This window comes from Struthio camelus, chromosome 19 (assembly GCF_040807025.1).
Source record: "Struthio camelus isolate bStrCam1 chromosome 19, bStrCam1.hap1, whole genome shotgun sequence".
Lineage (NCBI taxonomy): Eukaryota > Metazoa > Chordata > Aves > Struthioniformes > Struthionidae > Struthio > Struthio camelus.
This window is the reverse complement of record NC_090960.1, coordinates 2,765,690-2,792,629: the sequence shown is the minus strand read 5'-3', so window position 1 is coordinate 2,792,629 and position 26,940 is coordinate 2,765,690.

Below are 26,940 nucleotides of genomic sequence, written 5' to 3'. Positions count from 1 at the left end.
GCCTGAATACATGATAGACCTAGGTTTTTCCTTCCTCACAAGTGTAAATCAAGAATAAGGACACCTGTTGACTTCTACTCTTTTTAAGCTGGTATTAAGATAATGAGCAAAAAAATGAATCTGATTCTGTAAATTATAGTTCTTCAGAGCAATTTAAAGGCTAGAGGGATGGAGATGCTCTTTCATCTGCCTCTTGCATTATAGTTAGAGTTAAAAGGAAAAGCTACAACAGCATTTCACTATAAAGAGCCTCACATACTAGTAATTGCCTTGCAGTCCAGGAACGTGAACACAGTGGGTGAGATTACGGCACACAGAGTAATAATATAAAGCTGGTTTATTAATCCTGAAGTCAAAGTTTACACTTTCATATTCCAGTTCAACAGAAAGCCGAAGTAGCACGAAGTAGCAGTAAATGATAGTGCTTCCTGGCAAATCAACCCCAGGAAGTACAGGAATCCCAGTCATTAGAAATCTACGTTTCACCGGATTTCCAGCACAAAATAGAGGTGGTAAATTCCCTGTTTATCACAAGTGAATGCCAGCTGTGCTGAAGCTTGCCCAGGAAAGTCGAATAACACCACCAGCAGAATGGAACTAGGAAGACATCTGTGCTACTGACCTACTCTATCTCCAAATTTGTTATTTCAGCCTAAAACTGAGTAAATTGGAAAAAAAAAAAAAGGGGGGGGGAAGGGAGGGAAGGGGAAAGGAGGAAGGCAGGGACTTACTCAAAGCTATTAACACATTCAGGTAAAACCTGATAGGAAATTTTGGCAATAAAAAAGCAATACAATTTCAGAAAAATCTGCTATTTAGCTACGTTTAAAATGAAAAGATTCAAGTGTTGATTTAAAAAGTCCCCAAACAGAGATTCACAGAGGTGGGAAGTGAGATGTCATCAGCCGAACAGTTCATCCAGCCCTTACCCAGGCTTTCAAGGTACCTTGGAGATAAAGAACGTCAGCTTAATCCACTGCTGTTTTTAACAATGTGTTTGGGTACTGTTATTAAGCCTACACTTGGTGTTGTGCTCCCACAGCTGGGCTGCTAGCTGCATGTCTGATATCAAGATGTGTGTGCATGAGCTGCAATTTGGCATACCTTTACTCTCATATTCTCTAAATCCAAACCTGATTCTCCAGAATACGTACTTGCCCTTTCCTGCCAAAGTGGTGCTGTCTTCTACCTGCCCTTTTACTGTTTTCACAAGAATATAAAAAACATCTGGCGAGATTTACGTAAAGGCCAATTATCCATATAATGTGACTTGCACAAGTCTTCTCTGGAAGGCTTCCACACTCTGATCATGGGCATATCTGTGATTGTATAAGTCTGATGATTTTTACTAAGTTTCCTTTCTGCAGTTGTCAAAAGGAAGAAGAAAAGATCTATCTTAAGAATGATGGAAGGAACCTGTTTGGCCAGTGATTATCAATAACTAAATCCCCACAAACTACAAGCTTGCTACTTTGCTTTAATACCACCCTTTAAACTAATGCAGTTAAAAGTAGTAAACCACCCAACCTTTTTCTTTTATGCAAAATCTCTTTTCCATAAAATGAGAACTTTCACTTATTAAAAAGAAAAAGGTTTTATTATACACTTGGTTTACAGAAGGAAAGTGCTCCTGACTGACCTGTGCTCTAGCAATCCTTATGAAGAAATAAAGGAGTATGACATTATGTGCATACCTAGTAATCAGGTTTGATTTGGGGTTTGTGGGGGAGGGTAGCTTTGACTCACATTACAAAATGTTCCTCTCAGTCTATTCTGTGTATATGTTTTAAATGGGAAGACAGAAAATGTAGGAGTCAGGAGGAGGGCATAAAGGTTTATCCTTCACAGCTTGCTGTTGTTAACAGCAGTTCCTGTTTCTATGGGACCTTACAAATATGCCTCGCTACACCTGGCAAACTCACACTGACCCCAAGAAAACAGTAAACACACCTGCCTGCATAGAATACACAAGAAAAAAAATCCCAGCCTTAGATTACACAACATGCTTTACCTGGAATTTAAATTCATATCTCCATACACAGGAGAAGCCTGTTTGTTTCACTTCTGTAAACTTCCAGGTAAAATCAGAATAAAGATAAAAGGCAGGAAGAAAAAGTCCACGCATACAAAACACTTCAGAGAAATAGAGATGGAAGAGAAAAATGGAAATGATCTTGCTGCTTCTTTGCTTTCCCAATCAAAGAGAAAAGTGAAAGCTGTGACTGCCCCAGGAGACAAGTGCCTGCAATTCCAGCTCATACGCAGCCTGGCCTGGAATAGCGAATGACCTCTGCTGGCTGAGGATGCAAAGCTACAGCTGCCTTCAAAGTTATTATCCTGTGCTCATTTTAAAAAGCACTGTGAGCCCAGATTAAAAACACAAACAGTGTGAAAAGAGTCACTGAAAACAAGCCATTTGAATTGACACTTGTGGCCAGCCACAGTCCTGTAGGAAATTTAAATCACTGATAAAGGATTATGTCCTTGACCTGGCAGTAGCTGACTGATGCAGAACATCTGTTTACTGACATCTGGGACTTCCAGCTTTCTTGATACTCTGGAACTTCCCATCTTCCTTTTTATTAAAGCCTAGCCATAAAAAAGAATTTCCCTGCACATTATACAGTTCTGAGAAATACAAGTCCTTCCACCAGCCTCACATGTTCCTGTTCATTAATAAGCCCTGCTTTTCTGATAAAGACTAATTCAAAATGATTTACAAGGAAAAAAATGGGAAATGAAGAACTGCTGTGTAATTACACTTTCTTAAAGGACAACACAAAGCAGCAGTGACTATGGAAGGCTACTGGATTTGCTTTTTGGCAGGCTATTATTTAATGATAGCAAGCATTAGAAATATGTTGGTGTCCTGGTATTCCTCAAGCAGAAAAATGGTTTTGAAAGCTACCCTTAAATCATGTGTAGTGGACTGATCCTGGACTCACCTGTGAATAATTAAATGTGGTTAACTCTCATTGTCAGAGAGATTGGAGCAAGGGCCAAGCACTCTGACATCAGCCAAGGCAAATCAGAAAGTTTTGAGTTTGGACCTTCTTAACTCATATCCTCAGCAGCAGGAGGAAAAAAAAAAGTGGAGTTACGTAAAACTACAGTCACTGAGCCACTGCATCCTTTTTTTGTTTGTTTGTTTTATGTAAATACAGTACAGCAGTTTGAGGCACCTGCTGCAGCTAAAAACTGCATTAAAGATCAGGCAATATCACACTGTAGTCTACAGAGACGTACAGTGAAAGAGGTTTGCATGTATTGAACTCTGAAAAAGTCCAAATGACTCCTAACAGAACATGAGCCACAAGTTTTGTGGCTGAGATCATGGACTAGAGCAGCAGACAAGCTAGAAGCTGAATTGCATCTCCTTTTTTCTGTTTTCTATGTAAGGTCTAAGCCCTGGATCATTACCCTATACAGTGAGATGCATCTAACACCATGTTCTCTGCACTGGAAAAAGTTGTATTAAGGGTCATTTTAAGTCATGTTGCTAAATAGGCCATTTATTTGTTACTATGCTATGGAGACCAAATATTTTTTGCCAGTTGGTTTGTTTAATCACAAGGATAAAAAGTGAAAAGCTAGGGAAAAATAATTCTCTCTGTTCTAATTTACTACAGGGAAAACCTACCTAAAAACGAAAAAACCCAAAAAACACTAACTTGGCCTCATGGATAATTCCTAGAGTTTAAGCACAGAATACTCTGTGCAGTGCTAAACTTTGAGATTACCTTACAGCAACCTACACAGATCAGGGAGGTGATGAAAAGGAAACAGGAGTGGTTCCTATACTAGGCACTAAATGAGAGAAACACTCTTGAATTTCTTCAGCTTGGAAGGCAGGCAATGGGGATGGAAGTAGCAGGCAGGACAGGAATGGCTCGCACTGGGGTGCCTGTTTTGGTGAAGTTCTTCACTATGCTCTCACAGCAGTGTCACGGTTGGATGCTCAACCATGACAACCCTGACAAATCAGCAAAATGCACAATTACAGTAAGGGCTATGCATTAGTTACAGAAAGCAGCCTCCCTGCCCTTCCATACTGGATGTTTTTTATTTAATGAGATGGACAGTATTCTCCTGGTCAGACACATGTGGATGCTGTGCTCAATGGGAGAGAGGTTACTTGCTTTGCTTGCAACTCAGCTTAAAGTCTTTTCTTTGCCAAGGCTTGACTGACTTTTCTCCTTTGGGGGTGAAGAAGTATTGTGCCCTTTATTGCATACACAATACTGCCTCTCATGTAGAGTGTTTCGCAGACAGGATCTCATCCACAACAGAGCACTTTCAGTATATGACATCAGAGCACATTAAACTTGCTCTTAGTTCTGTAGAAAATTCATTGGGCTTTTCATTTTGATGCCAGAGCAAAAAGAAGAAAAGTATTTTTGACTTTATGAACTCTGATGTTTCAGGGGAAAATAAAAGGAAAAAAAAAGGAAAGTTCAATTCACCCTGAAGTGCTTATGTATTAAGATACTGAGTTGCAAGTTAACATGAAATTGTTTTCAGGAAATATGGTGAAATTTAGCCCAGTAAAAAGGGGCTATCAAAGCAATTACTACCTCAAATTCCGCCTAATATTTCTAATGATGTGTTGCATTAACCCAAAGACACAGTACGAAATGTTACCCACAATACCAGCTGTGGAAGAGAATTCACAGATAACCCTGATAAATGCTCTGTAATCCTTTGTGATTTAAGCTTGTTAGAAAAGTCAGACCAGATACCATTTGTTAAAAATCCTTAATAACTACTGGTGTTTAATGATTTTTAGATTTCAAGTCACTACTCAAGAAATTCTGAATGCTAATCCTTTCCCAAAACATTGCAATAAATGTCTATGATAACACAGAAATGCTATACCTCATCCTAATTATCACACTTACACATACACACTGAGCAGAGCATACAGCTCCTACAAAATGAGATTCTTACTCCTCTAGCTGAATCCTGATATTCCAATGAATTTCTTTCACCTTCTGGACAACTACTTCAATGTGGTCATGTTCTCTGTCAGTCAGTGAAATGCACTAAACATGAGGAATATAGCAAAATGCCCTTCACTTGTTTTGTGTATCTGCAGGCACGTTGTGTGAATGTGACAAAAATGATGTATAAAACAAAGCATAGAACATAGAGCAAGAAGAACAGGGAGAGAAATACAAGAACATTTCAAGGTACACGTCCTCCCAGGGTTGGCTCAGATAACGTTAGCTTGGTAATAGCCATAGAATTTGTTTTCAGAAGTGTGCATTAAAATATTTAATTTGATCTTCTGTGTATCAGAAGACAGTGAATTTCAATCAGTCAGCCATTGTACTGAATAATATACCTGGTCTGACTAAACCTAAGTTAGTGTTTGTCTAATATACGTTCTACTCCTGAGGAAATAGATTCTCAACCTTTGAATATCTTCATTGCCCTTGCTAACTTGTTCCATAATATAACCAATAAATTGCATCAAAAATGTTTAAGATGTGCCCAGTCTCTAATTTCAATTTGTATGGCTGCTTCTTCCAACAAAACACACTATGCTCTGGCAGATTAAAAAAGCCTTTAAATACCAAAATTGTCTCTGAAAGGCAAAATGACTACATTCAAATTGCCACTCAATCCTTTTCATAAGCTAAACAAATAGAAAGTGTCAAAGCATTTTGTCCTGTCTCCAGATAATTTCTCAACTTTGTACTCTCTATTTTTAACAGATCATTTTCAGAACGTAAAAAACCTGAAACAGTAACTTTAAAATGCTGTTTGATCAGTCCATCCTCAGCTTTAAGTATTTGCAAAGCTGCAGTTTGTTTTATGCAGTAATACCAGGACAACAGGAACGTTAGGTAGGATAGTCCACGTGTAGATCTCTAAAGGACACTAAACTCTGTGCTATACAACAAGAACATAAAACTAATTTAAAGCAGCCATGCATGTAGTGAGAACACACTGGCAAAGCTCTCTGCACAGAGAATCTCTGCCTGCATTCTTCTTTTACCATCTTTCATAGCCTCTTTGGATTGTAAAATGAAAGGGCCAATTGGCCAGGTATTAAAAAGCCCCTGTAGCCTTCCAGTTGGATCTGGATCACTCTTGCCCGAACTCCTACAACACTACTCTGGGCATAACTGTTGGAATTTACCCTTTGAACGCGACCCCTTGGATCTCGGCTGGGCACCAACATTTCTGGCACATTTAAGGAAAGTTTTGGCATCTCTGTTTGGCAGAGTCCATCCTTTTCCTATTCTAACAAACTCACACAACTCCATTTTCTATCAGTTGCTGTGACGGCATACAAGAGTGCTGTTTTGACATAATGAAAAACACAGCAGATACTTTTTCCACTGCAAGGGAAAGATAAAAGCGAAACTAAATTACTCTTCCTCCTCTAGCCCTATTCAGCATTAAGAGATGTTCTTTACTAAGCATGCTACAGCAGGTAGATGAACTTCAAGTTTGTTTTAAAGTTTCCCTGTAGGTTCAGGTATTATGGCTCTGGTTTAATCATTTTGTGGCAGCAACAGTAAATCTGACAAGAGAACATGACCACTGATGCCAGTAGAATGATCTATGGAAAGACATTTCTCTTGCATTTTAGAGCTTGCTGGCCCTCTGCAAAAAAAAATTTTTTGACTAAAGTTGACTAAACTTTAATTTGACTAGTATTGACTAAAGTCAATAAAGGTTGACAGACAATGGGCCAAATCCCACTATCTGTATTCATTTGGATAGACTCTCTGAGCAAACAGTTTGAAATAAAAGAGCAAGCTTTCTAGAACACTGCCCGCTCCATAAACCAGGGAAGCTATCAGATTCTAAGGCTGCTCTTAAGCACTGTTGACAGAAGCAAAATTTGCAGGACAGATTTCTTAGTGTGTTCACTAAGACACACTTAGTGTGTGAACACACTTAGTGTGTTCACCCTTTCATAAGCTTTTTTATTTCTCATCTGCACCACTTGATTTACTCAAAACCCATAGAAGGAACATTAGGATACCCAAAACTAAGCTCAGCAAGAGAGCAATGTCAGAACCTAAGTCATTAGCTGAAGTCTTAAAGCCTAAGCGAACAACTATTTACCTTCACTTGCAAAGAGGCTGCGCAACCTGCTGATGATAAAGAGAGACATCAGCTATGGATTAAGCATGAAGGGATGGGTAGACAGGTAGCATAAACCTTCAACAGCTCTATCAATTTCAGTAACTAGGCTAGGTTCTGATCCCATTTGCTGCAGCATAAAAAAAACTTTGTTAATATCATATTCTCCAAGGATTATAGCCCTCATGCTGGTATAGTACAGACTTGCCCCCCCAAAAAAATCCAGCCTTTTGTCACATCCGAAGCTCTTAAGATTCAACCAAAATAAATAGCATAAATGGGTCTATATGTTAAGTGCACAATTTTAAACAATGAGAATCGAGTTATTTAAAGTCTTATCTGAGCCAGAAAGATCTCTTGAAGCTGAAAGTCTACTCGAGATACCTTTAAAGCCTAAAAAAGCTGTCAATATATGGTCTTGACAACTGGACAGCTATGCCTTGAGGGTATTGATACCTTGGTTCAGCAGCATCTCGCTAGAGCAGCAGGACTGCAGCGTGCATGCAATTGCTTTGCTGAGTTGGGGCTATGTTGCTGCTGTGATGCGCCATGGATAGACTAGGCTGCATTTTCAGACATCTAATTGTGCATAAACCTTTCAAAATTTTTCTTTTTTTTTTTAAAAGGAGAAAACATGCAATCCTCTGGCTCTACATACTCTTATTTTCTCAGATCCAGGTGTTACAAGACTGAGTCTTAGACAAGAAGATGGGATCATAAGACACTATGGACACAAAGTTGAACTTATTATGCACTTAAGGCTCTCAAGCACTTCAACAAGAGCTTTGATAGCTGTATTCAAAGCTGATGGCATTCCACTGATGACGTTTACACCCGTCTCAAACCCATTTGCAAAGAGGAATGCAAAACGTGTACAGTATTTTCCACACCTAGGAAGCTCAGACTTTATAAACCTGCCCTGCTGATGCACCATAACCCAAAACATCACAAATAGTGATATAATTCTGGGCAGTTTGCTACTACTACTGTCTCTAATTTCATTTAGCAAACATTTAATTTGCAGTCTGCTAATTAAAACTGGCATGTTTTGCAAAATGTGATAGCCTGCAGCAAAGGAGAGTTCTAGACCCTTTCAGATTGGGGTCTATTTTAGATCTAACTATGCACAGTCTTTGCCTGGGAGATTTAGAAAGAAGAAATTTCCCAACTCATCCTGTCCAAAATAAAATCTGCCATTTCAATATTAATACAGACATGCATTGTCACTTATCTTTGCATGACAGTAAGGGATTTATTGATCTGAGCCTTTTGCAGCATTTAGAAAGCTTTCTCATTTTCATTTCTATATTTCTCTCAGTCTTGTCTGTTACACACTTTTAGCTATCAATTTACATTGCTCCTTCAGTAAATACATTTCACATGTTTTCCATTAGAAGACTCAGTTGCAGACAAGTAGCTGAGCAATGAGTATCATTTCTGTGTAGGTCATTTTTCACTGATCTGTCATGGAAAGTGTCTGACTTGATTTTCACAGATTAAATGTATGTAAAAAGATATACGATCCTGTTACACTTTTTAAATTGGCAATTTTTGCTCTGAAGAATTATTTCTTGTTTTCCTGATATTTTCCTCAATTGGGTTCATCTTTGATTTAACTGAAGCTTAATCCATGCAATACATAACACCAGTAAACATATTTTTCTTAAACTTGTAATTCTTTAGCCATTTTATCCTGATTCATTTTAATCAGCAGCCAGTATAATACATTCCTGGCAGCAGACTCCTCCTGCCCTCCCAGTTAGCAGAAACACCTGGGAGTGAACTGGGAATGTATTGATTTTTCCACATAGCTGCTGGCTACAAATCCATATTCATAATACAACATGGAATCTCTGGCTTTTATCAAAATATGAGAGCAAAAACAAAATTGAAGCAAAAGTATATGCACAAATATTAAATTAATGGACACTTTGTTCAGTCCCTTGGCACAGAGATATTGAAACAAGAGAACATTTATATTATACACTGAGTTTGCCAAACTCAGTCTTTGTTGCCTTTGTTATTATTACAGCTATCTCTGCTTGGATAGGAATGTTCTTATCATATTCTAGCCTAACCCTGAAGAGAAGCTGTATAATCAGGAGCTTGTGGCTTTACAACCTCCTGCCACTTATAAACCAATTTTATCAGGAGTTCTGAAAATGCATTTTCACATAACTGCTTTCCAGTCCAAGACTCTAACCCGGACAGGTCAGCAAGTCCTATTATTTAGGCCCTTTGCAGACTAAGGAGATATCCTCCACATCCTGCATCATCTTTCTCACCCTTTTTTCTCAGCGTATCCTGTGCTTGCTGAAGGCCTGACTATAGGGATGGGGTAATCCATCAGTACTTGGAACTAAAGCACAAGAAATAAAACAGTAACAAAGACTCTTCCATAGTTCACTATATACATCTTTTTGTGCTAACAGAACATCCTCAGAAGAAAATTATAATGGTAGGAAGAGCAGGATATACTAAGTTTAAGGTGACGAAAGAGGGCAGGAGATGCTGGGCACCAGAACTGCCATACACATGGCCAGGCATAAACTAAAGGGCATGAAAGCCAATGCTCTGCCTGGGTCTAGCCTTCTCTACCTTAGTAATTCCACTTTCGAGTCTGTGGTATCACCCCTTGGCATACGAATGACAGCTATAGCTCCAGAACACAGGACTAGGGACTCAGGTAACCTATTTCCATAACCTTACTCAGCAAAGGAATGGCTCAGTATGCTAAAAACGCTATCTAGTGTCCTGAGGCTTTGTGTCATGTTTGTAAAGTGATTGAGAGCGCAAATGAAAGATGCTATGAAGCTCAAAGCATCTTTAAGTACTCGCAGCAAGGTTATCCTGCACTTTCTGCCAGACTCCACAGACCAATGGCAAAGCAGTGACAGGAAATCGCCTTAGAGGCCCAAAATTCACTTGAGGAACAGCATAACAAGTGAATCTCCTTTCATGTATGTATGCCACAGAGGATCCGGACTAGGCTGACTGAGTAAACAAGTAAAACACATTCAGATGTACTGCAGGTTAATGTCCGTGGCATTTTAGAATGCTCTGTTAACGGCTGTGCAGGCTATTATCATATCAATATAGCCTGCATAGATTAAAAAGGAGATTAACTCATCAAGAAAGGGTAGCTCTACTTACTTGTTCAGCTGTCTGCTGAACCTAATATATTTAAAAAGAGTCAGAGGGGTCTGGTCTGGAGAGGGTCAGCAATTTGCAAAAATTTTTAACCCTTTGTTTCACTTGCTGAGTCCAGGAGCAGTGGGAAGACTTAGAAATATCTAGGCAACTGACGGGCAGATTGAAGTCAATTATGAGGGTGCACAGTAGACATGAGTTATGTACAAACAACCTGAGAACTGCAGAGTGGCTCCTAAGCCAAAAGACTTGTCATCCTGCCATTCATACTTCAGGGTTTCTTTTACATTACTGTCAGTATTAGGCATTCGTAACTATTGAAGGTTGGTTAATTAGAATCACATTGTGAATTTTAACTGTAGAGAATATGGGAAGATGTAAGCTCAGTTCAGACAAGTTCTGCCTAGGGAAGGCATTCTTGTAAGAGGCAGCAAAGGAGAAAGTATGTGACTGGCCTTCATAACTGGCATACTAACTTAAACCACTTTTTGGTTAAGCTAATAGGCCTGATGGCTGCAAAGAAACCAGGTCACTTACACTTCTGTAAACCCTCTGCCAGGAACAGTAACTTCTATAGAAACACAAGACAAACAGGTGAGGTCATAAACAGGCCAACCTGCAATCACCAGATCCAGATGTTGCTGGACAACACCTTTAATCGTGACCAAGCTCCATTTGCCAATAAAACTTTTCTGCCAGTCTTGTCCTACCCCTTTCATTTTCAAACAGGGCAGAGCACGGCTGTATCTTATCCCCAATCTCATTTGTACCTCCAGGAGCTACTGTGCTGCAGACTTTTAACAGCTGAGAAAGATCAATTTGCATAAACACGTCTTAGTGATTTTACTGTAAATAACGGACCTTAAAATCCCTCCTGTTGGCTTTCCACATTCAGATAAACTAAGAAGAATAAAACAACTAAAAGAGGCTATGGCTCATTCTCCTCCACAGCTGGAGAGCATCACCCTCAGCAAAGCTAACCCCACAGCAGAGAAAAAAAGAACCAGTTGTACATTGGTTTTGAGAGGTTTTTCTGGTTCATTACCTAGCAAGTAGCTATAGTCTATTCTTTCAGTTGCATTCAAGTAAGAGAAATCCTCCTTGTTCAGAACAACTTGTAATGCAGTTTAGACAGAGTTAGTAGTGAGGTCTTAGGTTCAGAACCAGATGCTTAAAGAAAGTAACCAGCTCTACAGCGCTGTTAATGCTGAAAAGGGCTCAGTGGAAAAGCTTCTTTATTTCTTTGATCTAAAAACTTCAGACTTTAATCACAGAATTAAATAAAAATAGAATAAGTATTTTTTTTCCCAGGGACATATTCAAGGACTTGTCTGCAGCACAGGTAAAGCATCTGAATAATATTACTCTTTGAAGTGAATTCTTCTATATTTTCTTGAAAGAGGGTTTATACAATTATCATTTAAGTGATATTTGGAGGAAGGGACAACAATGCTGACTATGAGGATGTTGAAATGCAATACATATATATTAGTTGTGGCACCATAAGCAAATAGTTTAGAAGGTACCCAGAACATCTGCTTTTGCTGAAACTTCTGAGCTCTGAGAGGTCTCTTCTCTTTAGAGTTGAGAGCCTGAAGCAAACAAACGTTCCTGCTGCTCATAAGTCTTCCCTTACTCTAGTTCTGTCTCCAAGTCTCACATCTCAAGTCAGTAATAAATCTGATTTCCCCCAGAGTATTTGCTCACATATTAAGGAAAAGCACTTTAAAGACTCCATGTAGCAGTGTCATCTGTCCATGCCTTCGACAGCAGAATGAAATATATTGGCAAATATATTTAATATTAAACTTATAGATATTATATAAGCTTTTGTCTCAGGTGTCAATGGCCCAGGTATGATCAGAGGCATTTGGAGGAAGATAGCCCTCTTGCAGTAAGCATTAAGGTTTCAGAATTTGGATTTGTTCTACAAATGAATGGAAGCCAAGCCTGTCACATTGTCAGAGAACGGACTGTTTTAACATGATATTCTTAGTGGATAGAATTTAATTTGATAGAAAAGGACCTTTAGCACCTGCCAGCACGATTCAAGACTTCACATAAACAGTAACGTCTCTACAGAGAAAAGTGTTTCCATATATTTCCTCCACTATCAGATAATTTAGTACTAAGTAAGACAGTCTTTTACATGCGTGAAAAGCAGAAATCCTGACTAACATCACATTAGTTTGATTTCTTTTAATTCTTTTAGTCAAATTAATTCTGTTTGAGCCTACTGTATGAGACAGCATTGCAATAGGGATACAATTTATAAGCTTATCTGTAAGTACTTTCCAGGTAACAGTCACATTGACCCTATATTATAATGATCTAGTTCATTCCACCCTTGAATTTCAGACCTTCAGTTGCTGTGATAGAGGCCCAAGAACTTACAGAATCTGGTACTGCAAGAAGATTTTTATAATCTGCTAGTATTGGCACACTTGCTTGCATGCACCAGCTAAAATGCAGTCCCATATGTTTTGTATTTGCTGAAAGCATCTTTGCCTCCTGACATTCTAATGACAGCATCCTCATTGCACCCATGCCTCTCAAGGATTTTATGATAAAGAAAAAAAGCAGACTAATTGAAAAGGAAAGATAGTGTATACAGAATGTCAGTCTTTCTGCAGTACTTATGCTTGTCTTTTAGTTTTAGTATACCAATGGCATTTCTGGTTGGAAAGTCAGTCTCTGATGGAAACCAATGCACTTTTGGCTAAGTGAATTGGCAAGCAGAAAGGTAATGATTCCAAGTGAATTGTAAAACATATATCTCATTCATCACAATGGTATATTAACATAAGCATCAAGAATATGGTTGGAACAGAAATATTCAGGGTTTGTGCCCCCAAAGCATATTTGTATTTTATAATTGTACTTCATAAATACAACTGAACACTGGTTTCTAAAGCTAAATATTTCGGTCTTCAAGATATCTCAGGCAAGTACTTCATGGTGAGAGTTATTTTCACTTTCTAGACATAGTCATGTTGCAGCTATATGGACTCTGACAACTTCCTAAAGTCTAACTCTGCAAAATCCCTTAGTCCCAGGCTGACCTCTTCTGACCTATTAAAGGAAATAATTAAGTGGTGCCCTATTTGCAATGTCTATTTACCAGATGGAAAAACTTGCAACTGATGCTGAAAACATGAATACAACTTTACTACTGACATCTAATATCTGTAAACTAAAACATGCTTCTGTGCTTAATGAAAGAATGCTCAATGCAGTATTTTATAGCAGTTTGACAGCAGCGAACTCAGTAAAACTTGAAGAGCTCCTCAACTGAGCTCCTCTGCTTTACAGATACAGAATGAAGGCATCAGAAAAAAACAACAGGTTTTATTAGGTGCTTAAATTTCCCTGACCACATCTTTGGGACAGTTCTCCTAGGATAATAGCTATCATCTCAGGCCCCCTGTGCTAACAGAACCCACTGCCACAGAAAATAGCACTCTCCCTTGGTTTTCAGTATTCCTGTCATCCTTCTCATCCAAAGAGAATTCCTACTGGGTCTCCATATGACAAGTTAATACTCACTTACGATGAAAAACTACTGGCCAGGTAAGGGGAGCACAGGAGAGGATGATTTAAATTGAACTGTTTCTGAAACATAACAAAAGCATAATGAGGCTACAAGTTTCAAAGTTTTTTGTTGTTGTTTTAAGAGAGATCTTTGCTATAGTTCCATGCTTTTTACCAACCGCTTGTGTTGCCTGTTACTATTTTATTTCCACCTTTGCCTTCTTAAACCAGTCCCCCCTCCCTCACAGCACCCCGTTGCTGCACTTCCAACAGTTCCAGCTATCAAAGTGCTACTGAACTCTGACATCTAGTGCTCATCAGCTTTGAGGAGACAATAAATGTGCTGGGTACTGAAGTAACAGACTTCTTTGAAAACACAATCAGAAGAGGACCTGAAAAATACTCAAATATACCTTCTTGATGTTTTACAACCCTAGTCCTCATCTTGAGCACAACCACCAAGTAGTTGTAGTGAATAAAACAGGTTGTCCTTTAAAACAGAAGTATTTTAATTAACATTAATGTCTCCCCATATTAAACAGATAAAAGCTTTCTTTTATCCTACTGGAAAATTTCCTTCAGTGAAGTCCTCCCTGTAACATTATACACTGCTAATCACTGACAAGCACTGTGTACACTCCACAGAGCATGAAGTGCTCTTTAAATATGCCAGCAAGCTGTACAGGGTGTTCTTTCGCAGTCCCCGGAAAGCAAATCTCACATTTGACACCTTTTCTTGAGTAGAATGAGCTTATAAAGGGTTAAAGGAAAACAAACAACTCATCTCTTGGACAGTGACATTACATATTGTCTGAGCATTGCTCATAGCTAATGTTGCAAAATCAATAGAGCCATATCCAAAATGTTTCATGCAGTACTTTTAAGGGACAGCTGTTACCAAACATGAAGAACTGATGGTGGCTGAAAGGGAGGAAAGGGAAAGAGGAAAGAAGGGGGAAAAGATATTTTCTTTGAGCTTTCTGGAAACAGCAAAATATTTTAAATATTTGCTTTCTGTCCAGCACTGTCTTTTAAGGGGCATGTTCTTTTGGACATCTTCAATATATTTCCCCAATTATTAATGCAGCACTTTGAGGTTAGGCTTACTAAACTGGACTACTGTTCACTGTATCCTGACCTAGTACACCTATCCTGAGCAGCACTGTGCAGAGGTACAAGGTGTCCCACATACGGCTTCCGAAAAGGCATCCTGTTCCGAGTTGGATCCAACTCACCAGATCTGTCCATTATTCCATAGAAGGAAAATGAGGGAAAGAAACAAAAAAGGACACTTTCAGGTTAACTGAACTACTCATTTCAGTAAACCATATTAGCTTAGACAAAGGCTAACACAGCTAAATAGCTCCCAAGCTGTCTGCAGCTTACATTTGCCAGTGCGGAGTCCAAGGCTGATTAACAGTGTAGATATAACCTAAAAAGAGCTTAGTTTCTTTAGTTTAGTGGAATGAATATGATTGCTCTCCCTTAATGCTTCAGAAGTAGGAAAGCACTAGAAGTCGAACAGAACTGCAGAACACTGGCACAAAAACAAACACATTAATTGGACCTTCAAACATTTAAGTTGGATTCTAGAAAGGAGTTTTGAACCAGCAACAAATGGAGTTCCAGAACTACCTCGTAATACGCTTCAAAAATGGGTTAAGTAACAACCTAATTGTTTTTTTTTTTTTTAGTAACGGAGTTTGATAGTTTGTGGGGGAATGTATCTAAACAACCACAACACATGTCCCTAACAGCAGGTGACTTAACTCTCTGGACACAAGGGATCTCACTTCCTAGTCTGTCACTGACTTTCCTATTTGGTGTGCAGAGCTTAGTAGGAACACGCAACATGCTGACCAGCAGTCAGCACACTGCTAGGCATATACAAATGAGTCTTAAGCTTAAATGCAGGGAGAAAAGCACTAGACAGGGTGCCTGTGCTGTCTGGGCTGTTTAAAAATAGATGTCACTCCCCCCAAAAGTCTGGCCTTTAATCTATTTATCTACACAGTGCTGTCTGTATAAACAACAATCAGTGATTTGAGGTACACAAAAAAGTTTGCAGAGAACAGGGATCATAAGGTTTCTGTTATATCTCATTCATGTTTCCATGTCCAGCTACTCATGTCCTTTTCTTTCCTTCTCAATTTTTGTATAGAATTTTTATGATTTTTATATATATATAATTTATATTTATATATAATTTTTATATAATTACCATAAAGTGGTACACTTAAATACTCTTTTTCTGAAAGAACCTTCATGGGTGGTAAGATCCTTGTATGCTTCTAAAAGGAAAATATAAGTTTTAGAGAATAGGTTTATAAGGTCACTTTAGATGCTGCTGAAAAGTGGTTAGATAAACCTAGTTGAACTGAAACGATATAAAAAGCAGGAGATCCTATATTTTTAGGTTAATATCATTTCATAAAGCTTGATGATGCAACTTTTGGCTATTTGTGCTTTTGTTACCAATACATCTGTTTTACTATTGACCAATGAGTTACCATGGTACACACTACACTGTCAAAGGGCACTCTTTGCCTCTGTCATCTAGGCATTTGAAACAGAATTTTCTAAGGTTAGACAAGACACTTGGGATTTATAAAAGCCAGCAGGACAAATTCAACATGCTACTCTGCAAGTATTAATGGGAATGCATAGGTGAAACTTAGTTTTGTAACTCTAAGTTACATTTCCTTAGACAGTTCGCTTTCCTTCAGTCAGAATCTAGGTTTACCCAGATTCTCTACACAATTATATTGAACTCTTTGTGCTCTTACAATGAAATTGTTAGATGAATCATCCATGAGTCTATACACTCATAGTGAATCTATTTTACATTAAATGACTACAATAAGGCCACAGAATGAACTGAATCCAACATAAACTCCTCATTCTATAAAACCTATATTCTATTATTTTTGAAAGAGAACACTTGTTTTTAAATTTAATGAAAATATGTTGTTTTCCAAAGTGTTTTCTAGCCTTCACTTATGCTTGCTAATTCTGCTAATGCCTTTATTGTCAGGATGCAGGGTAACAGCCAAAGAATATCCTGGCAGTTATCAATAGCTTCATTAGAGACAAACAACAAGATTCAAAGACGACTGTCATTGGTCATTTTCAGAATTCTCTAAATGGCGAATTTATGGGACAATGGGACAATTTGTCTATCCAGGAAACCTGACAACTTTATTTCACATCAGACTACAGGATATGATTGGCTGAAAACAGCCATTAACATAACTCTTTTGCTGTCTGTCATGCCAGCTGCAGAAGTTGTAAGGAAACTCAAAGTTATGCAACTCATGTCATCAGGAATTTGGCATACTTCTATTAGAGAATTATTTTACTTTTTTGCACCTGTGAAAAATCAGGAATTTGGCACCTTGACAAGCTCAGAAGAAAATTCTCACCCAGCAACATGAGACATACAAAAACCCAAGTTCCCAACAAAGGAAAACTGCCCAGTGTAAAGCAGTAGTTTAAGAAAACAGATTTATGTCAAGCTGTAAAGGTTTCTCCTTAAATGGCTGCCAACGCCTGCTTGTGTACAAACATATGCATACCTTCTGAGAGCAGGATGCAAACGCGATCAAAACGGCCAATTAGATTATCACTGATAATCTGATTAACTTCCATAACTTCACTGAGTTCATTGGGTATCACTGGACTTTGGTTAAAGTTGGCAACTAGTTAATTATGTATCTCTATGAAGTGGAAGCAAATGTGAAAAAGAAAGAAAAATCACATAGGCTTTTTTGTTAGTCTGCAGGCATATGCAAATATACACAGTCCTTCAGGAGGTAACCCTGTGTAAACAAAGTTACATACTTAGAAAAATCTGTGTATGAAACTTATTACTATCTTCACCATGCCTTTTTATCAAAGGGAAATTTTTCCCCCCATCTGTTGTTGAAATCCAGTTTCTAACAAGCAGTGTTTTTCACCAGAAAAGCAATTACCAGCCTGTCTTTCCCACAGAAAAGCACTGCTCAGTGCTAAAATCATTAGCTTACATATTCACTAACTTATTTCCCTATTTCAAGTGTGCCAGCAGTGCCAGAATCACTACTACACAATTATTTAGAAAAGTATTTTCTCTTCGCATAACCGTTAATGTATCATGGTTGCCATTAGGTGATAAACAAACATTAACACCACCCTGCAGGTCTTAGATTTCCTTTTGAAAACATGTATTTGCTTATTGAATTGACCTCAGATACATTCATACATGGATGCACTACAATTTCTGTATTTGAAGAAAGATGCTGAGGTTCTGGGTTGGAGCATATAAAATCTGTATGATGGGATTCACACTTCTGTGAATGTAAATGGATGCTGGAATAGACTCAGGTTTTTGATTCTTAAAGGTTTTGTGTAACCAAGCACTTGGAAAACAATATTTGTATTTATTAACTGGCTCTGAAAGAAACTGGTCACATAATCGCATCCAATTTGAACTAGAGGACCACAGACGGCTGTTGGATGGTCATGTGTACTCTATTTAAGTGTCATAATGGAGGGAGAGGAAAGAGGGAAACCTCAAAATTTGAGAAGCAGCTCTTGATTCTTTCATATGCTGAGTGGAGGTCTCCGCTTGGTAGAAGATGAAAATCACTGCAGTCATTTTTACATAACCGGGATAAAACCAAATTGATGATCAGCTACACTAATTCAGCCTTTCTGTAAATTATATGAAGTGCTACTCATGCCTCAGCATTTTCATTTTATACCATTTTTCAAAAGGTATCCAGTTCTTATACAACTAGCCAAGAAAGAAAATCAGTTAAAACCAGTAGTGTTCCAGGAACATTAGGTTCTTATTGTCCTGGCATGGTCTATATAAATTCATAAAATGCCAAAACTTTCTAAAGCAGATGGTTAAAAAAGTGGGGTGAATGAAAGGTTATTTGGACAGATTCATTGTTTTTGGCAATAACAGTAGAGAGCACCTCTCACGAGAAGCCTCAAGTCTCTAAATACTGAGATGTAGGAGAACACTGCAGGTTCCTTTGCAGCAGATATGCCATAGAAGAAAGTCTATAAAGATAGCCTACTCTTTGTATATGGTAGTTGTTTATTTTTTCTAAAGGCTTCCAATTTACTTTGGAACATGTCAGCTGCATATGCTTGCTGTCACACAGAGTCCATTTGAGAAAGGCTAATAACCTTTTACGCAGTGTCATTTTGTGATCTGATTTTTGACAGAGACTGAATTAGCACAGAAATGAGAAGCCTAATGCCTAAAGGAGAGAAGCTGATCACTAGCTCTGTACTGTTTTTCAGATGAAGGAGCCCTCTTGATCCAATCTCACTACCGATTTCTTTCCAAAAACATGCCATCAATATAACTACCATTCAAAACAGCTCTTGCATTTCCATCCTTAACACTAAATACATGTTTTTAGTAAACTGTATGTAGCATAAACCTGAGAGCTATCAAGCACACTTCTTTTGCACAGGTATGAGATCAAATACACTGTTAAATGGATCATTGAGTCTGTTATTGCTAGACATCCACCTTCGATCCCGCTCTTGCCAATCAAAGCTGTCTAACAGCATGAAATAAAGTAGCACTTCGTTAGGAAAAGGCTGTCAGAATCCCTGCACACATACTATTGCCACACTTGTCCCAACTGCTATCATAGGATGCCACGGAAGTCTTAAAAGACTATTGCTTTTCACTTGCAGTGCAGCTTTTTCTGGAAAAAAGCTGGACTGAGGGAAAGCAATGAGTGTCTAGGAAATTTTACAGGCACAGCTGAGGTGTTTTTCCAGAGGATAAAGGGAGGTCAGCTTTCTTCAGTCTTGCCCTTTCGTTGGCACCCATTCATCCCAGCAGCTATGTCTTATTAGGATCACTGTTTATTGCTAGGGCAGAAAAAAGCATCTAAAGCTTTTCAGTGTTGTCACCTGAAGCTTAAATGTGCTGTCAGACTCATGTCTCCAATTCACCTGGCATACCTGACTCCAGGAAACCACCCACAGTATGACATATATTAATTAACCACAGGAGGAGGAAAGGATATAAAAACAAGCTAATACTCACAAGGTATTGCAACTGCCTTTGCTCATAGCATACTATTCTGCACTGATAACAAGAAACCTCAGACAGAGAGGCCCCAAACTCCATAAAAGAGAATTATGTGATGGAAGCAACTTGCATTCTTGTCAGAGTGGAGTACTAGCCAATAAATTAGCATATCTAATTGGATCCTGACCTTTAAATGAAATGTGAGCAGTTGGCTACCTTCAAATTATTCAGCTCTCTGTCATTTGTTTTGCTTTATACAGTTATGTTTATAAGTGAAAAAGGCAAATAAGAAGGCAAAAGGACTCTTGAGTGGCTGATAGGCTCAAAGAAGGAAAAAACTTTTGTGATGTCTTTAAAAATACATATATATATAGCTTTTCCTATATGTAAAGTGCAAGCCTTTGTGGAGGAAGATTTGAGACTTAGAATCTGCAACAAGTTTACTGTAATTAAATATATTCATACTTCTTTAAAGTCATCCAAATATTTTTCACACTAAATTAAAACAAAAAAGGTTATTTGTGAAAGCACTGATCTTAAATACTTGTGATTCACAGAATCTGTCAAAGAAAAATATTCAATAATTTCTGAAATTTGAGTAATTTAAATTGTAATTAGAAGTATTCTGAAAGCACAAATTAGTAGCTACATATTTAACAGTTTTCTGACAAACAAATGAAACACCTTGCCAGCAAAATTTTGTTATGTATTTCACGAATCTGTATGTTTACTGCCAAGCATATATCAGGATGGAAGCCTCCACAAAGTTTATGAACATGGAGTAACTGAATAAAAGTAGTAAGAGGTTACTTCTTCAGAGATTGCAGTCAGACATCTTTATATTATCTAATCTATTACATAAGCCAAGTGCTTAGAGTCTGTAACCCTTTCAAAGCTATGTAGGGATACCTGCATCAGACTGTCCAATCGTCTCATTTTCCAGCAAATTGCCCATCACAATCACTGTAAAAAAAAAAAGAGCTTGTCAGAACAGAAAGCATCTGAGTTTCCTGCATCTTTTTAGCCTCTCCTAGGTAACATCTAGCCTCTTCATTACAGACCCTGTGAAATATTCCACCTCAACAAACTGCAAGATGACTCCATCCCCCTCACCCCTTTTAAACTAAACATTTAAAAGATTATTCAATATGCTTTGAAAAACTATCATAGTATTTGTATCCTATACAGGTAAATATCCTGAGATAAGTTGCAAAGAAATTCAGTGGCCCATAGAACAGCTGTATGAGTCAACTGGGGGAGTGGGAGATCCAGCCTTCTTGAGGTTAGCTGAGATAGGCTCTTCCAGCACACTTGCACATATTACTAGTAGAAGCTGTTACTCAAAGCTAATCATTTAGCTGCCTATCATCTGCTTTTATGAACAGAAGAATAAGATGAATCTCAGATAGCAAAACATTTACATCAATTTCATGCATCCCCTGTAATTCTAGCACTTGAAATAAAAGGAATGGCTTGTTAGAATACCAGTCTGGTCGCTGGACACAAGCGCAAGCTGTTTCTAAATTAGCTTGTGTCAGTATTTAACAAGCCATATTTATTAAGTATTTAGTATGATGTTTAACATACCCCTGACAAAATGTTCATTCTGGATATTGAACACATTGCGATTATTAGGATCAGTTCCAAATTAATCCCTATAGCATTGGATGGAATTTCCTATGCTGTCAATGTACAAATTCAATTACATCAACTTGATCAAATTGCTCTATCGTTCAACATGTTGGCTTAGCTGCAGTAAGCAATATACCTTCATGTCAGTGGAACTTTTCTCCCAGAATGGGAGAAATGACAGCTCCTGTTCAAGTAAAGAGAGCTTAAACAAGCAGCTGAAGCCTGAAAAGAAAAAAATCAATCTAATTAGCTTGTTTGCAGTGGACTTTTTTCCAATTCCAACATAACAAAAAGTCTAGAACTTAACATTTCTTCCACTGATTTCTAGAACCCTACAAAGTCTGTGCTCCTTGATTGGCACTACCCATGTCCTTGAATGGAGAACTATGAACCCAGAGCTGTTCCCAAAACTGAGCTCTAGCAAAGGAGGTGCCTAATACACTGGGAAACAGAATCAGTCCTAGTACAGACAAATCCCTGCATGGGACAAAGTAGCTGGCAGAAACCCTGAGGCCAGAAGCTATATGCCACAGTAAACCAGGCTTCCCCAGCTGAGAAGCCAGGACTCAAGCACAGCAGCATGGGGAAGTTGTTTTGCAGGGCTTCGTTCTCTTTCAAATAAAGGTCCACCTGGGGCCTTGATGCAATGTGAACGTATCAAAATTGCTTTGTCCATCTGCACATTTTCATACATAGATCGCGTGCCACTGGCTTACGGCTTGACAATAGCTATTGAATTGCAGGAGTGAAAGAGCAAAAAAAACAGGTGAGGAGGCTGTGCTTTGTTGACTGCTAGGAAAGAAAGGAAGTCACTCTTACTCTAACCACTGGGGACTTAAGCTATTCTACTTGCCCCCCCCCCCCCTTTGGGTCTGATCCAGACCCTGTCACAGGCAGTAGAAATAGCCCCATTGAGATCTGCAGTCATCAAGCCAAGCTTTACATAGCAGAGGGGAAAGAGGAGAAAGACAAAGAAGTCAGGTTAAAAAATAAACTTGTACAGTTGTTGGAGAGAAGCCCTAAATGGATACAAGACCACATGTTCTACTATCCCCACAGTCACTGTATTGAAAATAGCATGTATGTATATAAAAATACATATATATCTCCCTAAATTTATCTCCAACAGCTCTAGCTATAAATGGTACCTCTCAACTTGTATACCCTCGAGAAAGGAAAATAAAACACTACATATTCAAGTCTCTATCAGGTTATTAAAAACCTCCTCCTCCTCCAGCCCTTGTCACACAGCTGGTAGCTGGTTTCAGATCTGCAGCACACCACCACCATGTCAAGAGCACAGAGCTACCAGGATGGAAACTTCACCTTTTTGTTTATAAAGGCTGCAATCCCAGGCGTGATTCACTGCAGCTCTTCACAGCACTGCCAGGCTCATCGTCTGCATCGGCAGTTACAGCAGCTAGCTCAGGATTTTACAGCCTTCCAAGTATTTTACTAGCATTAGGTCTTACGGCAGGAAGAGCAGCTACATATGTGCCATCCCTTTTCACAAGGGAGGGAAGTCAGAAGCACGCTGCAATGCTCCAAGGGCACAGGAGCTGGGCTCCCACCCGTCCTGCCGCTCGGGCACCCCCTTCCTCACACCTTTCCTAGTTAGTCTGGCTTCCCCTAGACTTGGGCCTGCTCATTTATGATTCAGAGAAGTAAAAGCAGTCAACAAGTCAAAAGGCTCAGTAAATGTGACATTTCCCCTTTAACAAAGCCAATAAATGGAAGGGGGGGGGGGGAAAGAAGTTGTAAAACTAACTTTTCCTCTTACTAATGCATCCCTACCACAATAAGCATTAGTAACTGAAGCAAGTGCCAGCTGTGGCTAACTCTGGCCCCACAAAAATAGAAAGTGTGTGGTAAGTGTTAGCCCTATAGGGAGTTTCTAACCATTTCACAAGAAAACAAGAATATTACTTCCTATAGAGCTCAGATATACTCCTCTATTATAAGCAAAGGAGAGAATAAACAAAAAAAAAAGCTTATTTCTGTTCAGTTTGCACACTACAGAAAGCATAAGATGCACAAGCTGGTCAAAGAAATAAAGAAACCACAGCTAGATTCAGGTTTTTAGATTAGCTGAGGTGCCAGCAAAGCTGGATCCAGCTCCCTGGCCTCTATCAGCTGCCGCGTTGCACAGCACAAAACATCCCTGCAGCCAGGCAATGCTGCGATGGCAATACTGGCAGAGACCACAACACCTCCAGCACCTTTTTACCTCTTTCTCCCACCTCACTATGCTTAGCTTTAAATTCAAAAGTTCAGTATAAAGAAGACCACACAACCCTTTAGGAAGATGTTAAGCTTACACCCGACAGGCCACCGGCCTAGTGGAGAAAGAACACTACCAGCCCCTGCTCCTGAGCTTCCTGAGGAAAAAGGAGAGACCCCCCCCCCCTCCAGCCTGCTTTAATCCCTCCGAGGAGAGCCCTGCCGGGTGGGTGCCATCCCTGCCTCAGCATGGACACCTGTGAACATCCCCAGGTGTAGGGGAGTGCAGGTATTTAAGGCTTTTTTCCTGCTCTGGGCAGGCTTTTGGTCAGGCTGGGCCTGGCTGTGCTGTGAGGTGTCTGCCTTGCCCCCTCTGTGGAAGGGGTGAAGGAGTGCAGCCAGGTAACAGGGAATTTGGCTGGATATTTTAAGTGTTTTGATAGCCTAAGTCACTTTGTAGGTGCTTTTGCTTGCTATGTTTTCCTAGGGGCTATGTGTTTTCTAATTGTTGTCTGTGCTTCCTTTTTAAGCTGCAAGTTGGTCTTGGTTGGCGGGGGGGGGGAAGGATTTCTCTTTGCCTCTGCTCTGACTAGGGCTTTGGTTGAGCTGTGGGGTGGTGGTGCTCCTGGGGGCCCTGAGGGGCAGGTGGAAGCTCCACCATCCTTTCCCCCTTCGTGTTCTCCAGAGCTTATACCTTCCTTCAGGTATCTCTTTCTCTCCTGCTTTTGCTCCCTCAGAGTGCAGCTAACTGTGGCTGGCTCTGCTCCACAGTTCCTGGGACCCACCAAAAGGAAAGCAAAGACAGCTGCTGCTTCAAAAAGTGCCTAGGCTTGTAGCTGTCAGACAAAAACTGAATGGATACTATGCACTTCAAACCAGCAATTATTACTAGAGGCCCAGCTAGGCTATAATGAGACCTTCAAATAATCCTCTGTTTTCCTTTTGTGAGCTCTTTCCTGAGGAGCTGCTGCCCCACCTTAGCTTTTTTCCCTTGCTCCCTCTCCTGGAGCCTGGTACCAGCCCTGGCTCTGAGGCTGCTTTTCTTACTCTGTTGGAGTTGAGCCTTTGTGAAGGGGCGCAACTTAGTGCGCAGACACAGTGTTTCTCCCCACTAGTCTGATTTGGTAAAATGGGTAGACCTGATCTTCTGTAAAATGGGCTTTTCTAGTAGCAGAGGAAGTAAATTTTGCTGTCACAGGAATCTGTACATTTCTGAAGGCAGAAAAAAAGTGCGTAGAGAAAGAGACAAAAATCTGGAGCATAACATATGTATTGAGAGAAACAGAAGGGTGATTATAATTTCGTGAGCCTCTTTTACTTGGAAATCATCAGTCAAAGCCAAGAAAAATCATAAGACTAACTTTAAAAAAAAAAGCTTTTCAAAATTGATACATTTGGGCTCTTTTGTTTGACTTCTGGTTTCTGAGCCTCTTAGTTCATATTTTAGATTATTTTTATTCAAAACCACAATGGCCAGAAATGTATGCATCTTGTTGATGGCTATGTTTCCTTTTCATTTTGACTTCCCTATAAATCAATAGATATGGAGAGCTGCTTTTAAAAACAAAACACAGAGCAGGATGCTTCTGATAAAATCATGAGCACTAGTAAAGCTGTGTTTGTTTTGAGCAAGGAAGATAATTTCAAGAAAGCTGTCTCATGAGATGGTTTTTCACCTCTATCTTGTGTGCTCTAATAGGTAGAGGCTCCAGTCTGACACTGTGGGCTGTTACTTCTCTCTGTGGGAGAAGACAGACTCAATTTTGGAAATAGTTCCAATTCTTAAGATGAGAAGTTCAAAAAAAATCTCTGGAAAAGAAATTTCCCCAAAATGTTTAATCAGAAACACTGAAATGTTTTACTTCAATAATAGGGAAGCATTATACTAAATATTAATATTCTGCTGTGATAGGAAAATTAAAGCGAAATGTTTACTGTATTGAAGTTAAATATTTTACCCTTACTGAGAAGAAGAAACTGAAACAATCCAGCAAAACATTTCAGTTTTGACAAAACTGCATTTTCTCATTGGACTATTCTGTCAAAACATTATGACCAGCTCTAATAAACATATGCATAATGAGTATAAACATATGTTCATTCTAAAGATGCTGGTTTAAACATTACTGCGAAATTAAATCTTTGTTTATCCACAAAATAGACTGAACATAGGCAACAGCTGTTCAGCTTTTCACTGTCTCGTCCCTCCAGTGTGCCTCGGTCCTCTCTGGGGAGACTGTTCCAGGAGTTAAACTGGTGGCAGCTGGGCTGTTTGCCAATGAGCCCTGTGGGTTCAGGCTCATCGACTGATGCCACATATGTGCCAGGTCTATTCTGTCTTCAGCGATATTAATGGTTTAGGCTCAATGCATAACTATTGATAAAGGTTTTATGATTCACTAAAAATATCCCCTGGGTATCCATTTGTTGCTACCTACTCTATGCTCTCAGACCAGAGCATCATCCCTGTTCCAGATAACTCCACTGTTTACAGCTACATCTCTCTGAAACACCAAGAACACAGAAACCTTCAGAAAAAGGATCTCACCAGTGCTCTCCAGACAAGCTCTTTTCATCAAGAACTTTCCATTCCTAGTAATGCAATCAGTAGCTCTAAAACAAATGTTTGCCAATATATACGCTGCATTTACTCAGGACAAATAATGAATAAATCAGTCAGTTTGTTGTGAATAACTTGCATGGCTGATGGTTGCGTACAGTTTCACTACAGCTATGGAAACATTTGTCATGATCTTTCTCCCCTGTTAGAGGACACTAGCTCCTTTTCTATTTTTAGAGCAGTTCCTCAGGGGCAGATGAAAAGAAAACAAATGGAGCAAAAATAGACAGGAAACAAAGTAAAATCTCTATTTCTATAGGAGTCATGTTAATAGATCATTCCTAAGAAATCAGAATTTGTGGAAAAGAGAATGAGACTGATCTTCAGTGACTCTAGTCACCTGCAGTTCATGGCAGCTGATCACTCTTTGCTTGCTGATAATATGTCACTGGGAACACTAAGGAATACCAGGTTCAGAATAACATCAGTCACTGTAAAATTCTGGCTTTATTATCCTTTAACCAAAATCCATGTGTTCAGGAATATCAAGGCAAATGAGAAAGATCATGTGAGGAATGGCAATATGTAAGGGAAGAGTCTAAGCAAAGCTGCATTGGTTATATCTAACCAGGTTTTGCCTGGCAGCATCAAACCTCCCACCTTCTGTTCACATAGCTGCTTCCAAGGCAGATGACAAAAGCAG